A 15,336-nucleotide genomic window follows, 5' to 3' on the forward strand; every position below is an offset into this window, starting at 1 on the left:
GTAGCGTAATCAGAGCTTATTTTCCTGCAGTGGAGATTGAAATTTATGCTTCTTCTAAGCAGTACCTTTCATTCCATTTTTATTTTCTAAGGGAGAGTAAACTTTACACGTTGCTGCTTAACAATACCAGAAGTGCTAATTTCTGTACAATGAATAGTGAAGTTTACAAGCTGCCATTTGACATGCCCACATTTCTGTTTGTTTGTCCTCCCTCCCCACCCCCCAACAAGGTATAGTAAAATGTATAAGGTTAGTAAAAGCCCTTCATTATTAATACAAGGTTACATTGCTGTTGGGAATTCCATAAATGGCATATGAACATATCTAAGGGGAAGCATAAAGGTGGACGTTATGAGGCAAGAAATTCTTTCAGGAACATTGAATTTATAATCATCACTCAAGAAAGAACATGCAGAGACACTCATTCATGGCTTTGTGTCCCCATGACCCCATTCCCTTGGCTCCTTGGTTCTGTTATCCTTCAAGTATGTTTCATTGGGCCTTTTTTTTTTTTTTTTTTTGGAAATCCGTCTAACTCTTCCTTTGGAAATCTTCCTCAGCTCAGGCTATACATCCCTCCTCTTCCATGGTCCCTTTTTCTCCACTTCCATGCTCTTCCCTGAACACTCAAAGTGTACACAGTTAATTAAATGAATGGTTCACAGCCTTAGGCCGTCACTTCTATTATTATCTGGTACTGCTACTTAAATATTTTATTATTACAGCATTTTATTGTTATTAAAATTTTAAGATATGCATGCCTTATTTCACCAATTTTATTATAACAAGATCCTTGAGGGGAGATATCAGGCCTTAAAATTCCTTATGCTCCCAATGGGGGCATGTATATAATCATGTAATCGAAATGAAGTGGATATTTTGTACCAATCACAAGAACCGGGAGAGAAAGGAAATGAAAAAGGAACGGACACCCTGTCATACGTAACTGATCTGAGAAGATGGTTGCAACAAATTCTTCCATTTCTGTCTGTGCATGTCTCTTCTCCTGTAAGGAGATAAAGTCCTCTTTCCCTCCCCGTGAGTTTTGGTTGACCTTTTGACTTTTTTTGGCCAATAGAAAATGGCAGAAATAACACTGTGTCAGTTCTGAGTCCAGCTAGACTTTTGGTTGTCTGGAGATAAACACTCTTTAGAGCCCTGTGCCGTCGCTTTAAGAAGTCTGGTTATGCAGCAAGAGAGAGGTCATTGGGAGAGGGTTCATAGAGGATTATGAAGATATGGAGAGAGGCCCACCCAGCCCCCAGCTGTCCCAGTCATATCAGCCGAGGGGCATGGAGGGAAGGGAAGCCAACTTGGATCTTGCAGTCCCAGCTGGACTGCCCCAGTCAACGTTATGTGGAGCAGAGAGATGAGTTGTCCCACTAAGGGCTGCCCAAACTGAAGATGTAGGACAAATAAATGGTTGTTATTCTTATTGTTTTAAGTCACTAGTTTTGGAGTGGTTTATTGTATAGCAAAGATTACAGAAACACATCCAAAATGGGTTAAGTTGTATATTAAATTTTGTGGTCTACAATAGTGCTTTTTGAGCTTTAATGTGCGTACAAATCACCTAGGGTTCTTGTTAAAATTCTGATTCAGTAGATTAGGGGTGGGGCCTGAGATTTTGCATTTCTAAGAAGTTCCCTGGTGATGCTGATGTTCTGGTCTGTGGGCCACATTATGAGTAGAAAAGGTCAAAGCAGGGAAGTCCATTCATCCAAAGATTAACAAGTTGCTTATTACAACCAGGAAGGTTATACTTGCCTTTCTGTTGAGATTGCAGATCCTGCACAGGCTGTATCAGCTGCCCAATAGACATGCCAATTCCAAAAATATAAAGTCAGACAAATGTGCATTTTAACCAAAGTACTACGCAAGTTCTATTTTCTTAAAGTCTTAACTTTCCTGAGAGTGACTTTATTCCCCTAAGCTTCGTGTCTGTTTAACCAAGAAGCATGCTCTGTGACAATTGTTGATAATGGTAATAATGATAGCAATTACTCTACACAAGTGCTTTGTTGTGAGCCAGAATCTGTACTAAGTGCTTTATATACATTTCATCATTTAATTCCTATAACATACATGACTGTCACCATTTTGCAGATGAGGAAACTGGGGTTCAGGGAGGTTTAGTTACTAGCCCTAGTCACCCAATGACTAAGATAGGATTCAGTTCTGTATGATGTGACTCCAAAGTTCAGGTTGATAACTGCTCTGCCACACTGCTTCCAACTAGAAGCCTAGCACAGGCCTCAGGTTAGTGTATTGTGGCTCACATTCTTTCTTTTTGGACTTGTTTCTTGGTAGTAGTGGTGGTAGTAGTAGGAGTATAGATATTTTCCTTCCGTACAGTATAGTTGACTTTGGGAAATCCTAACAGAGATACCCGAAATGTTCTTGCGCATGCGCACGTGTTGTGTGTGTGTGTGTGTCTGTCTGTCTGTCTGTCTGTATGTGTGTGTCAGGCAGGAGCGGAAACACCTTTGAAACCCATTAGTTGGGAAATTTAATTTTTTGTAGCAACATTCACATAATTATTGTCAGCATTTTACAGTGGTATTTAAAGTGCTGATATGAGGAAAGTCTTTACCAGAATAAATATAGTTAATTTGTTTAAACTTCAATAGTCTCTTGTTTTCACTGTGTTGCCTATTGCAGCAAAATAATTTCACCCCCCTCCCTCTGCTTTAGACTTACTGTTTCCCCCTCTATGGCATTTATCAGACAGAAGCTACTACTCTTTTAGGTTTTCGTCAGAGTAGCATAACATACTTCTAAAAACCATAAAAGATTCTGGTATGACCTACTTTGAAATTAGACGGCCAGGACATCTCTTTACTCGTCGGTTTGAATGCCTCTTCTCTGCTGTCTTGAGGGTTAAAGGAACTGGCAGTGCTGGAAATGGCAGTGGCACCAAAGCCAGTGCCCTGCAGGGACCTACTCCATAGTGACTTGGGATTAGATGAAGACACCAGGACACCAGGACCTCTGGCCAGAAGGTTTACTTAGCTCTCAAATCTCTTTACTGCTGAGGTGGCTGTTCTCCAACATGATGGTGGTGATGGAGGGGTGTGTGTGAGAGTGTGTGTGTGAGAGTGTGTATGTGTGTGTGTGTATACAGAGTTCTTTAAACTGAGATCATTTGGCTGCACACATTTTGGTGGGGTCAGTACAAATTTTATTGTCTTCTTTAGGTGAAGAGGCAAGGTGTATGGGGGTGGTGACAGGACTTGATTGGGACTTGAATCATTGCTCGGAAGTAACAGTGATTTTCTTCAAAATCTCAAAATCACAAAATCCATGTTTCTCCCACTGCCTGCTGTTCTTCAAATGAGCTGGTCACTTCCTGGTACAACAGTGATTTTCTTTGTCATTCTGAATGAATCATTTACAAGACAAATGGTCCCTTTCGATTGATTTCCTGATCTTTTGGACATGAAATATTTCATGTTTCTTTTAAGATAAATATCTAATTTTTCCAACAAATGTAGTATTGTAAATACCTTTTGAGAAGTATTTAATAAGAAGCACATTTTATTTCCTTGGAACTACGTGGAAGAACTCTCTGGACCTTTATTAGTTTGCATGTTGCTATTCAGAAAAGTGTGGAATATCCTCCATTAAATTTTACCACTTTCTAAATTATCTTCTTCAAAGAAAAATCCCAAGAAGGCAGAGGCTTGCTTAAGTGAAACATTTCTGAAGATGCTTTTCTTGCAGATTTCCAACAGTCTTAGATATCTAATGTAATTTGTTTCAAGGAGACTGTGGGTGACAAAGCACTGCTGGTAGGGGTTTGACACATATAGTATTAAGAATGGATTCCTTAGCAGTCATGTGGATTGGCCAAGAGAGGAGAATTTAAATGGAACACTCAGTAGAAAATAAGTACTCTGTGCAATGCAGAAATAAAAATACATTTGGTAAACACAGCATAAAAAGGTTATACTTATTATTATCATTATTTTAATTAATTTATTTATTTTTGGCTGCGTTGGGTCTTCGTTGCTGAGCACGGGCTTTCTCTAGTTGTGGCGAGCAGGGGCTACTCTTCGTTGAGGTGCATGGGCTTCTCATTGCGGTGACTTCTCTTGATGCGGAGCACGGACTCTAGGCACGTGGGCTTCAGTAGTTGTGTTGCGTGGGCTGTAGAGCGCAGGCTCAGTAGTTGTGGTGCACGGGCTTAGTAGCTCTGCAGCATGTGGGATCTTCCCGGACCAGGGCATGAACCTGTGTCCCCTGCATTGGCAGAAGGACTCTTAATCACTGCTCCACCAGGGAAGTCCCAAAAGGTTATTATCAGATGAGACTTTTTTGTAGTGTCAGCTTAATCTTTCTTTTTTTCATTTATTACTAATTAATTAAAGGAAAAATATCTTTGAAAAATCTGTAAAGGTTGTCCTATGGTTTGTTTTATTAAAATTGCTTAAATCTGATGTGGGAACTTTCTGTTAGCAACATTCTGAAATTTGGACAAAAGCAAAGTAATAGCTTATAATATATATTTTTGAAAGTTGAAAGTAGTATTGATTCATACTATTTTCCTGAGAGGAAGTTAAGTTTATTGTTTTCGTAAATTCTCCAAATTCTTTTGGTTATGTAGAGGAGGAAAAATAATTTCCCCTCTGCCCTTCTGAATTCTTGGCTGAGACCACCCCAAACCTCCCAGTAATAAAAGATTAATAGGAGAAAAACAAATGGAAATTTATTAACCTGTATACTTCTGTATACATGGGAGATACCCAGAAAAACTGAGTAACTCCCTGAGATGGTGCATCTACTACCTTAAATGCCATCTTCAGCTAAAGACAAAAGAAAGATAAGGAGGGTTGGGGTAGGTAGTTATGGGAGTTTACTAGGAAGAGCGTGGTAAACCAAGGTAAGATTTGTTCTGTAGATTTAATGCCTTCTCCATTGATAAGATTCTCTTGTGATTTAGAGTAATCCTTCTCTTCCTGGTACAGAGAGGGAGACACTTACTAATGGAGTTTTCCTTTATAAATGTAAATGTCTCTTACAAAAGGGCAAGTTCTACTCTATTTTCAGAGCTTCTCCTGTGTCTGCTGTTTCTTACAATAATTGGCTCAAAATAATCCTTACGCCGAAGAGTCATATTTTGGGGTGACATATTCTGCTACCCTTCAGTTGCAAGTGGGTAAAACTGAATTCAGGATATCCGAAGAGAAATGAAAATGGAAATTTTGGCTCACATAATTGCAGTTTCCAGTGGGATGAACTTGACTTTTGTCATGGATGGCTATAGGTGCTTCATTGTATATTCAAAACTGTTTCTTCCAGGGGTGAATCTAGGTTTTGTGTAGCCTGAAGTTTACACAGTTTGGAGAAGCTTCTTTATTAAAAGATCATAAATGACCACATTGCTCTGAAAGGACCTGGAAACTTAAGTTGCAGTAGCTTCATGGTGAATCTGCTCCTCCCCATCTCATAGCCCATTTCTTCTCTACATGCTCTTAATTTTCCTTCAGTCTAAGTCCTTGTGGTGGTGTGAATTTAACTACTATTAAAAAACAAAATTCAACTGAGTGAATTTGAAGATCTAATTGGCTTTATTCAGCGATTCATGAATCAGGCAGCATCCCGTCTAGTAGATAGAAAAGGGCTCCAAAGAGCTTCAGACAAGGAAAGGGCAGAAAGGGGGTGGGACAAGAAAGTCATAAATAAAAGAAAGGATTGTTTCAGGCAAAGTTATCTTCTTGGGGGATGGCAGAGTTTCATCAGATGGATTATCTCACCAGTGCTGGCCAGGAAATTTCAGACTGACTGGTTAAGATTACATTTCTAGGAGAGGCTGAAACTACAATTAGATTAGGTATTAACTCTTGATTTGTTGACATGGGGCTTAGCGCAAGTGACTCCATTCTGGGCCTGTTTTCTTCTTCTTTGTTTTTTTTTTTAATACTACCCAGGTTCTCAGAAGTGCCTTTCTCCTACAGCTGATTCATATAAATCCCCCCAGAAGACTCAGATTGGTTAGCTTGAGTCACATTCCTACCTCTGGTAAGGGAGATGAGACACCTCAGTTGAGATCCCAGGAGAAAACAATGAGTTGGGGGAGGCGCAGTGCCCTAAGGGAGTCAGATGTTGATCAGTCTAAATAATGGGTGTTTACTTCCATGCTCTTCACCCTCTTTTGTTGACCTGGGGGGTAGAGGTGGGTCCTCTAAATTGGATGTATGAAACACCCATTTAAACTTGAATTTTCATCTCTCTTCAGGGATTAAGCTGACCTTAGTAAGAGCAGAAACCATACACAGGCAGGCTGGGAGGTCAATTTCTGATTTTCTTTCAAGTAAACCTCACTTAGGTGTTTTCTGCATGTGAGATACTGGGAAAGAATATCTGGTTGAGAGCCTCTCCCTCGTTGTATCTTCCTTTACCCAGCATTCATTCTCAGACACAATATGAAAAATACTCCATTGGTCAGTATTGCTTTTTTTCATAGAAGTCCTGTGGAAAATTACAAAGAAAATGAAAACTTGATTCCTAAACTCCTTATCTGTCTTTCTGCTTCCTTTAGATTTCCTTGTCCTTTGCCTATGTTCACCTTTCTGGAATAAGATAATGAAAAGAAAATGGATGATATGTTTCCAAAGTTGAATGTATCTATACATCATAGCACCACTTTATGATGCTGCTTTAATTAATGATGATACTATCAGTATATCAGAAATGTGAACACATCTCCTTTCGTAATAAACTCCTTCAGTACAGCAGTTGCCATTAAAAAGTACCCTCTTTTATGGATGATGTAACTGCTGTAATATTTGGAAGTACGTGCTGAGTATGAGAATATTAGTGTTTTAAGGTTCTTCTGAAAAACAGAACCAATAGGAGGTATTTATGTGTGTGTGTGTGTGTGTGTGTGTGTTACCGAACTCAGGTCCAGCTGCTCGCTGCTTGAAAATCAATACTCAAGAGGCAAGTGTTGGTAGAAATGGAAAAAGTTGTTTTTAATCAGAAAGCTGGCAATCTGGGGAGAAGGTAGACTTGTGTCCCAAAACCAACTCTGAAGACTCTGCTCAGCCATGAAAGTTTTTAAAGAGAAAAGGAGAAAAAATCTGTTAATCATTGAGATAGGGGATCAGACTCATTGCCATTTTCCACTACGTGCAGGCTTGTCGACTTCTTGTGATCTTTCTTTAGATGCTATTTTGTTCACAAGATTACCGAAGGGGAAGCTAGGGAAGAGATTTAGTTATCTGTTAATTACTTATTCTTCATTTCTATTTCTTTGATCTAAGGAAAGAACCAACAGGTTAGGCAAGGTATTGTGTGATCAAAAGATTTGAAAGTGTGCTTGGGCCAGAGATGAATAGTGCCTGGCTTAAGTTTAGTTACAATATAGCAGTGGTCCCCAACCTTTTTGGCACCAGGGACTGATTTTGTGGAAGACAGTTTTTCCACGGACCGGGGCGGGGGAGTGGAATGGTTCAGGCAGTAATGGAGAGTGGCAGATGAAGCTTCGTTCGCTCGCCCACTGCTCACCTCCTGCTGTGCAGCCTGCTTCCTAACAGGCCATGTACCACGGCCCACGGGGTTGGGGACCCCTGCAATATAGCTTTGCTAAAGTGACAAGACAAAAGGGACCTCCTGCAAAGTGCTCTTTCCTGCCAAAAGCTGGTTACCTGTGTGTGTGTCTTTATTTATATAAGAATAAATAAATATACTTTTATATATAGGAATTGGTCTATATGATTATGGAGGCTGAGAAGTTGCACAATCTGCCATCTATAAGCTGGAGGTCCAGGAATGCTAGTGGTGTAGTTTTAAGAACCAGAAGGCGGATGGTGCAAGTCACAGTTGATGGCAGGAGAAGACTGATGTCCCAGCTTAATCAGTCAGGCAGAGAGGATGCATTCCCCTTTTCTCTGTCTTTTTGTTCTATTCAGGCCCTCACTGGATTGGATGATGCCCACCCACATTGGGGAAGACAATCTCGTTTACTGAGTCAACATATTCAAATGCTAATCTTATCTAGAAACACCCTCAAAAACACACCTAGAAATAATGTTTAATCTGGGCACCCTGTGTTCCAGTCAAGTTGAGATATAAAATTAACTACCACAGTTAACTAAGGTATGGCATCAATAATTAAAATCACATTTAAAAAATAGGAACATGCAAAAATAAGAATATCTTGAGCAGCTAGGCTCTTTGAGGGCTGGGGTCCCTGCTTATCATTTTTGTGTCTCTCAAAGGTCCACAAAGTACCTTCTGTATTCTAGATGTTAAATGAATGAGTAAATGAGTGAGTGAATGGCACTGCTAATACCACTTCTTTTTTTCTGTTGCCTTGTGTTTTCAGGCTTCAACTCTGGTCATGATTTTTATCTCCCGACTTGTCCCTTTTCTTTTATAAGAGACTTGAATATCTTTTTTTCTTTTTTAATCCTTATCTTTTCTCTTTTAACCTTTGATTCCTGACATTTCCCTTTCCATTTCTCACTTTCTTTTATAGTACAACCGCTTTTGTCTGTTTCAGTCTCTCTTCTCCATAGCTTTTTGTGTCAATTTTTTTATTCTTGTAACTTTTCTCTTTTTTAGATACTGTTGGTGAGCTGGTTACTGTATTGAGTTAAAGAAGGCACCCCATTGAGTCATTGTGAGAGAAAGCTGATTAACTGACTAATGATGTGTTAGGGTCTTTAGCTGCTACCATCTGGGGAAATGGATTGCTTTATAATGGCATTTTTATCATAATCCAAACCTCAAAGCACCTGTACTTTTGTTCCTTTTTCTTTGATTTTTTTAAACATACTAGTTATAAATATTGATTCTTTAACTTTCTCTGTATTCTCTGTTTTAAAAATAATACCCATAACTGAAGATACTATGGTAATAAAAATCAACCCTCCACCCCACCCCAAGATTTTCATTGGCCTCCAGTTATTGCTGGTCTTATTTTCCAGCATAGGAAAGAGAACTAATCAGAACCAATTGAACCCTCCAGAATTCTGTGTTGGGCATGTAGGAAATATCAGATAGGTATAATTATTAGGCTGATGTGATTATATGTTTGTTCTACTAATCATATTATTTCATATTATTCAATAAGTATGTTTCAATAATCTGATTTATTATTTATTTGAAGGGCAGAAAAATATTGTGTCTATGATAATGAACTCTTAATCTAAATTTCTTAGGTTCAAATCCTAACTACTCTGATTACTAGCTTGGGCAAGTTATTTTCTCTCTATAGTATTCAATTTCCTCATCTGTAGAAGTATTATTATCAATCACATAGAATTATGAGGATTAAATGAGTTATTATTGAAATCCCCTTATGAATAGGGCCTGACACATAGCAAGCATTTAGAAAATGCTAGTTGTCCTTGATTTTTTTTTTTTACAGTCTATCCCAATTATTTCCCTCCCAACTTTTTACTTTGAAAATATTAAAACTTAAGAAAAATTGAGAGAACAACAGATACCCAAATACCTTTCACAGGAATTCAGTTATTCATTAATATTTTGGCACTTTTGTTCATTTGCTTTCTTTTCTCATTTATATACTTTTGAAAAACTAATTGCAATTCAGCTGTAGACATTGTATTTCTACCTGACATTTAACCTTGTATCTCCTAAGATCAATGTGTAACCATAATACCATTATCACACCCAAGAAATTTAAATACTGTGTTATCAAATATAGTCAAATGTCCCCATTAATGTCCCTTGTACATTGTAGTGTCCCTTTTTCCTTATTTCTATTTTCTTTTCTATAAATCCACTCAGATTACACATTTCTTTACTTGTTGCACTGCTTTGGACTCTTTAATCTACAGTAGTCTCCTGCTTTTATTTATCTTTCATGAGTTAATATTTTTGAAGTTTCCAGGCTAGTGTCTTGGAATGCCACGCAATGTGGATTTGTCCAGTTGTTTCCTCATGATTAGATTTAGTTTAAACATTTTTGGCTAAAATACTACCTAGGTGATATTGTATACTTCACATTGCATCATATCAGAGGCACCTAATTTGTTTGTATCATTCTTGGTGATGCCATATGATCACTTGATTAAGGTAATATTCTCCAAATACCTCAAATTTTGGAAGGTATGTGTTTTATTGAAATTTGTTTTTTGCTTTGTAATTAGTAAGTAATCTGTGAGGTGATATTTTGAGAGTGGGTGAATATTCTGTTTCCCAAGAACTTTTCATCCATTGGTTTTATTATTCATGGATGAATCTTGCCTGATGGTGTTCTTCTAATTGTATTAGCCTTATATATTTATTAGCTGATATTCTTTGGTAACAAAAGAGCTCCTCCTCCCCATATCCGTAGTAGGATTGGATTATTATCATCCTAGCTGGAACAATTTACTCATATAGTATGGTACTTCTTTCAGCTAAAATAAAATATATGTTTTCTTTGCTGCTTTTATCACAGCTTTTTTTTTTTCAAACTTTGTATTAAGTAAAGTCAGCTTACAGAAGATGCACAAATCATATGTGTATAGCTCAAGGAAGTTCCACAAATTAAATATTACTATATAAACAGATCCTTATTCTTCAGTGATGCTCAAATTGTCCCCAGGTTAGCCAGTAGGATCCCCTCTAATCTAGTTTCTGTGTCCTTTTGACATGTCTCTGTCAGTTTTGAGTATGCCCTTGAAGAAAATAAGATCTTTTAAGCTTACATTGTATTTTCCCTAGTCCTGATCAAGAATAAGTCATTTCTTCAAAGAGCACTGCCTCCCTTTAGTGGGGAATGGAATTTAGAAACAAAGATTTGGCTACTAGGTGGGATCATTGATACTTTGGTGTCATTACTTCTAAGATATATGTATGTATTTATGTGTATATACATGTATATACTGTATATGTAATAACCTACATTTCAAATCCAACATCACAAAATTCTTCTTCAGCTTCTCTCATTCCTTATTCGTATCTCCTTTATTCCACTGTTAGAGTTCAATGTATTGATTCATTTGCTCTATCCTGTAACATTCAGAAAATAGTGTCAGAAATACTACATCAATACTATTTCCAACAACCAATCTACTAAGTAAAGTTCAAGATTAATTTGTATTTCTTTTTGTATTAATGCTCCACTGTGAATATACATTCAGAGTACCAGACTCAAAACTTATTGGAATTCATTTTTTGTCCTCTGTGGTTATTTTTGTCAATATAGCATACCTTTTACTTCTTCTCCTGTTTGCATGCAAGTTTAGGTTTTGTTTTTTCCATCTTTTTCTATTTGAATATGTAAAACTTTACATGGTTCAAAAGCCAAACTTAGATAAAAAGTTGTCCAAGAAAGTCCTATTTCATGCCTACCCTTTCAACCCAGATCTTACCTACCCTCCATAGTAAATGTTTTCATTAGTTTCCAGTTTATCCTTCAGGTGTTTATTACAAAACTAGCGAATACATACTTTCTGTCCTTTCTTATGCAGAAGGTAGTGTACTACACATAGTCTTTTTCACTTTGCTTTTTTTTTAACCTGACAATTTTTCCATATCATTTTATAAAAATCCTCCTTATTCTTTATTACAGCTGACTAGTATTCCTTCTTGTCATATACCGGGGTGGTTCCTGTGGATGGCTTAGATTGTTAAGTATTTTGTTATTAGAAATAAGGCCATAGTGAATAACTTCGTGTCTATTGTTTCTCCTTTATGGTTGAAGGTGTATGTTCAGAGCGAATTGCTGTAACTGACATTGCTGTTAAGTAAACATACAGATAAATAGGTAGATGGATATATGAGTAAACATATACATAGTTTTATTAGCTAATACCAAATATCCCTTCATACAGGTTGTACCCTTTTGCGTTCTCACTAGCAATGCAAAAGAGGGACTGTTTCTCCACACCCTTGCCAACAGAGTATATTGTCAAGCTTTTGAACTTCTGCTAATCTGGTAAGTGAGAAACGGTATCTTGGTGCAGTTGTTTTTAAATAAATGTCTTATTTTAGAATAGGTTTATATTTATAGAAAAGTTGTAAAGATAATACACATTGTATGAGTTCTTATGTACTCCACACCCAGTTTCCTATTGTTAACCTCTTACATCAGTGTAGTATAATTGTTGTAATTCTAACTGTAGCTTTAATTTGCTTTTCTCTTATTATAAGTGAAGGTAAGCATATTTTCATATGTTTAAAGGCCATTTCTATATCCTTTTCTGTGACCTTCTTGTTCCTTTATTTTGCTCATACAAAGAACTGGGGTTTTGAATACCTTTCTTCCTTTAACTTTTAACAAGTGATTGGTGCTTAATCTATTATATATATTGTATATGCTTTTTCCTAGCATGTGTTTGTTTTTTGACTTTGCTTATGGGTCTTTTTTTCTGTGCAAAAGAGTTTTAAAATTTTCATATAGTCAAAAATTTCAATCTTTTCCTAATTTTTTTAACATTTGGATTTGAATCATAGTTAGAAAGGCTTTCCCCACATCGAAGTTGTAAAGAAATTAATGTTTTCTTCTAATACTTCTTTTATTATTGATGTTAGTAGTGGCCCTTGATTTTAAGACTAATCATGTTGAATCTCCAGGGCTGCCACAACTCACAGGATTAATGCTAACAGAAGCTGATGGCTGGGGAGGAAAGGGGGAAGATGGAGACTCCAGCCTCCTTATCTTTCCTTGTCTCCTAGGCAGGGGTGTTTGAGATTTTGGATCCGTAGTCCAGGGCTCAGCAAATAGAGGTCGTCACAGAGTAACTAAATGAATGAATGAGTAAAAGAAGTTCTAGACAGGAATGACGCGTGGCTTAAAAATTAGGCTCTCTCTCTGGAGAATCTGATGCGCACCAAAGCTAGAACAAACAAGAGACACTCATTTTTGGTTTATAGGCCAACTTGCCAAGGATAAGAAACTACAGGTTCCTTATCCTGAGGGGAAGTCTCAGCCTTTAAAGAGGGCTGGATATAACTTATTCATTCTTGTCTCCTTTGTGCAATCTCCTTTCTTGATCGTGGTTACTTTGGAAACAGTTATATTTGGAGTATTTATACTCTGGAGGAAGTAGGATAGAAAAACATGATTTACTCATCATAAGTCCAATTCTTGGAGCCATCTTTGTGCCAGATGTACAATAATTTTTTTCCCTGTGAATTTTTGTTATGTGTTTATGACACCAAATAGCTGAATTAAATGTGTAAAATTGGTTTAGTAATCCAGATGTCTAGAAAATAGTGCAACTTTGTTACCTTGTGATAATATTATATGACTAGACTTTGTGTCTTAATGAGTTAGATACATTATGCACAGTTATGTGTAAAGCAATAGAATTGCTAAATTAATTATATGATTTTTTTTTTTATAACTGAATTGTGCTCTACAGAGTGTTTGCTTCATGCCTTTTATCTCACTTAGACTTGTTCAATGGCTTTGGTGGCCCAAATCTGGGTTTTTATTTTGCTTCTCCCAATTACATTTTTAACTTAAAAAGTGGTTTTTGTTCTCTAAGTCTCATCTAAAAATGGGCTTTTAAAGTTTGTTCTATATCTTCATTTTAATGTTGGTTATGCTGACTTAAAAAAAAAAGCACAACGTGAGAGTTGTGAGTTAAGTTTTATTTGGGGCAAAGTGAGGACTATAGCCTGGGAGACAGCATTTCAGATAGCTCTGAGAAACTGCTCCAAAGAGGTAGGGGGGAAGGTCAGTATATATGTGATTTTGGTGAAAGGAGAGTACATGCAATCAAGCACATGTTTTTTGCAAAAGGTTTCTGCTAGTCTCATGAAGGTTACTGCTAGTCACGAGCAGATGTCACCATGAAGCAATTTAGTGCTTTTCTAGATACGAGAGACAAGAATTGGGCTCATAAAATCAGCTCATAAAATATCTAACTATCTGAAGACCTGTTCTGCGTTTTTCCCAGAGCACAGAATGCCTCATTTCTGCTCTCTACCCTGAACTCCTTTCAGAGGGTTTTCAAAGTCAGCAGCTGCAGCAGCATATGATTTAATCCTTGTAGAGGTGGATGGCAAGTGCCAATTTATAGTTGACAGTTATATGACTGTATGTGTTCATCAAAATTCATAAAAATGTACACTAAAAGGGGCACATTTTACTGTTTTAAAATTATACCTGCATAAGGCTGCTTAAAAAAGCAAACAAAACAATGTTTGCTATTATTGAAAAGAGGGGATACTGACCACGTACTGAAAAAAACCTCAAAACAAAACAGAATGGTGCTCAGTGACACATATTGTTGAGATGCCCATGAACTCCCTTGAATCTACAGTGGTTGCTTATAATTCCCAGTACATTTTCTCTGAAATTAAAAAAAATGTACCTAGCTACAAGTGAGTGAGAATCACATTGTTGTAGGGATATTTCAAAGATATCAAGATGAGCAAAGAATAATGCTTTAGTAGTTATTATTGATAGTAACATGTTACTTGAGCACCTAATGTATTATTTTGCAGTAACATGATTGAGAACCTCTTGCCTCAATGACTAAATTCTTTACCCTTTACTGAAATGGAGCAGGACCCTGTGGGGCCCTCTGAGGTACAAATCTTTTCCATGTCCCCTCTTTCTTGTTTATAGGAAATAGGCTTCATTTAGCCTCCTTGACCCTCCCTGAGTTCCAAAGGGCAGATTCAGACAGTTGCTAATCAGAAAAGGCAGGGAACGCAGAAACAAAGGAGGAGCAGTCAAGAAACTATAGTGCAGCCATGAGGCAGGGTCCTGGTTCCTCCTCAAGGAACCATAACAATATATCTTTGAGTTCTTCTGTTGGAACTAAGGCCACTGCCCAGGTGGAAGGTGGTAACTTCAGGCTGGTCACAAGATTCCTGGGGCACCACACTGTTACCTCACCACCAACCAATCAGAAGAAAGTCTGCACACAGTGAAAGATAATGAAGACTATGACCACCTCCTCAAATGATTAACTGTGATTAACTTCCCCTTTCTCCCTTTAAAAACTTTAACGGGGGCTTCCCTGGTGGCGCAGTGGTTGAGAGTCCGCCTGCCGATGCAGGGGACACGGGTTCGTGCCCCAGTCCGGGAAGATCCCACATGCCGCGGAGCGGCTGTGCCCGTGAGCCATGGCCGCTGAGCCTGCGCGTCGGGAGCCTGTGCTCCGCAACGGGAGAGGCCACAACAGTGAGAGGCCCACGTACCGCAAAAAAAAAAAAAAAAAAAAAAAAAAAAAACTTTAACGGTTGAGCAGAATCTTTGGAGTTGGTTTTCAGACATGAGCCCACCTTCTCTCCAGGTTGCTGGCTTCCTGAATATAGCAATCTTGCTTTTCCAATCGACATTTGTCTTTTGAGTATTGGCTTTCAAGCTGCGAGCAGCCAACCCTGAGTTGTGTAACATTACCATCCATGTATATTTGA

The 15,336-nt window shown here is 37.8% G+C and overlaps 1 protein-coding gene across 11 annotated transcripts in view; it reads left to right on the plus strand.

Moving 5' to 3' along the window:
- The window catches only part of FHIT (fragile histidine triad diadenosine triphosphatase), a 1,482,405-nt gene that overhangs the window by 332,791 nt on the left and 1,134,278 nt on the right, over positions 1-15,336 (plus strand). For 6 of the 11 annotated variants that reach the window (XM_082639705.1, XM_082639708.1, XM_082639701.1 and 3 more), the window contains one exon: positions 11,793-11,896. The exons of the other annotated variants lie outside the window; for them this stretch is intronic. The gene's annotated coding sequence lies outside the window, so the exon portion shown is untranslated. The remainder of the gene's footprint in view (positions 1-11,792; positions 11,897-15,336) is intronic. 11 annotated transcript variants of the gene reach the window in all.

Source organism: Mesoplodon mirus (genome assembly GCF_964341445.2).
Source record: "Mesoplodon mirus genome assembly, chromosome: 12".
Taxonomy (NCBI): Eukaryota; Metazoa; Chordata; class Mammalia; order Artiodactyla; family Ziphiidae; genus Mesoplodon; species Mesoplodon mirus.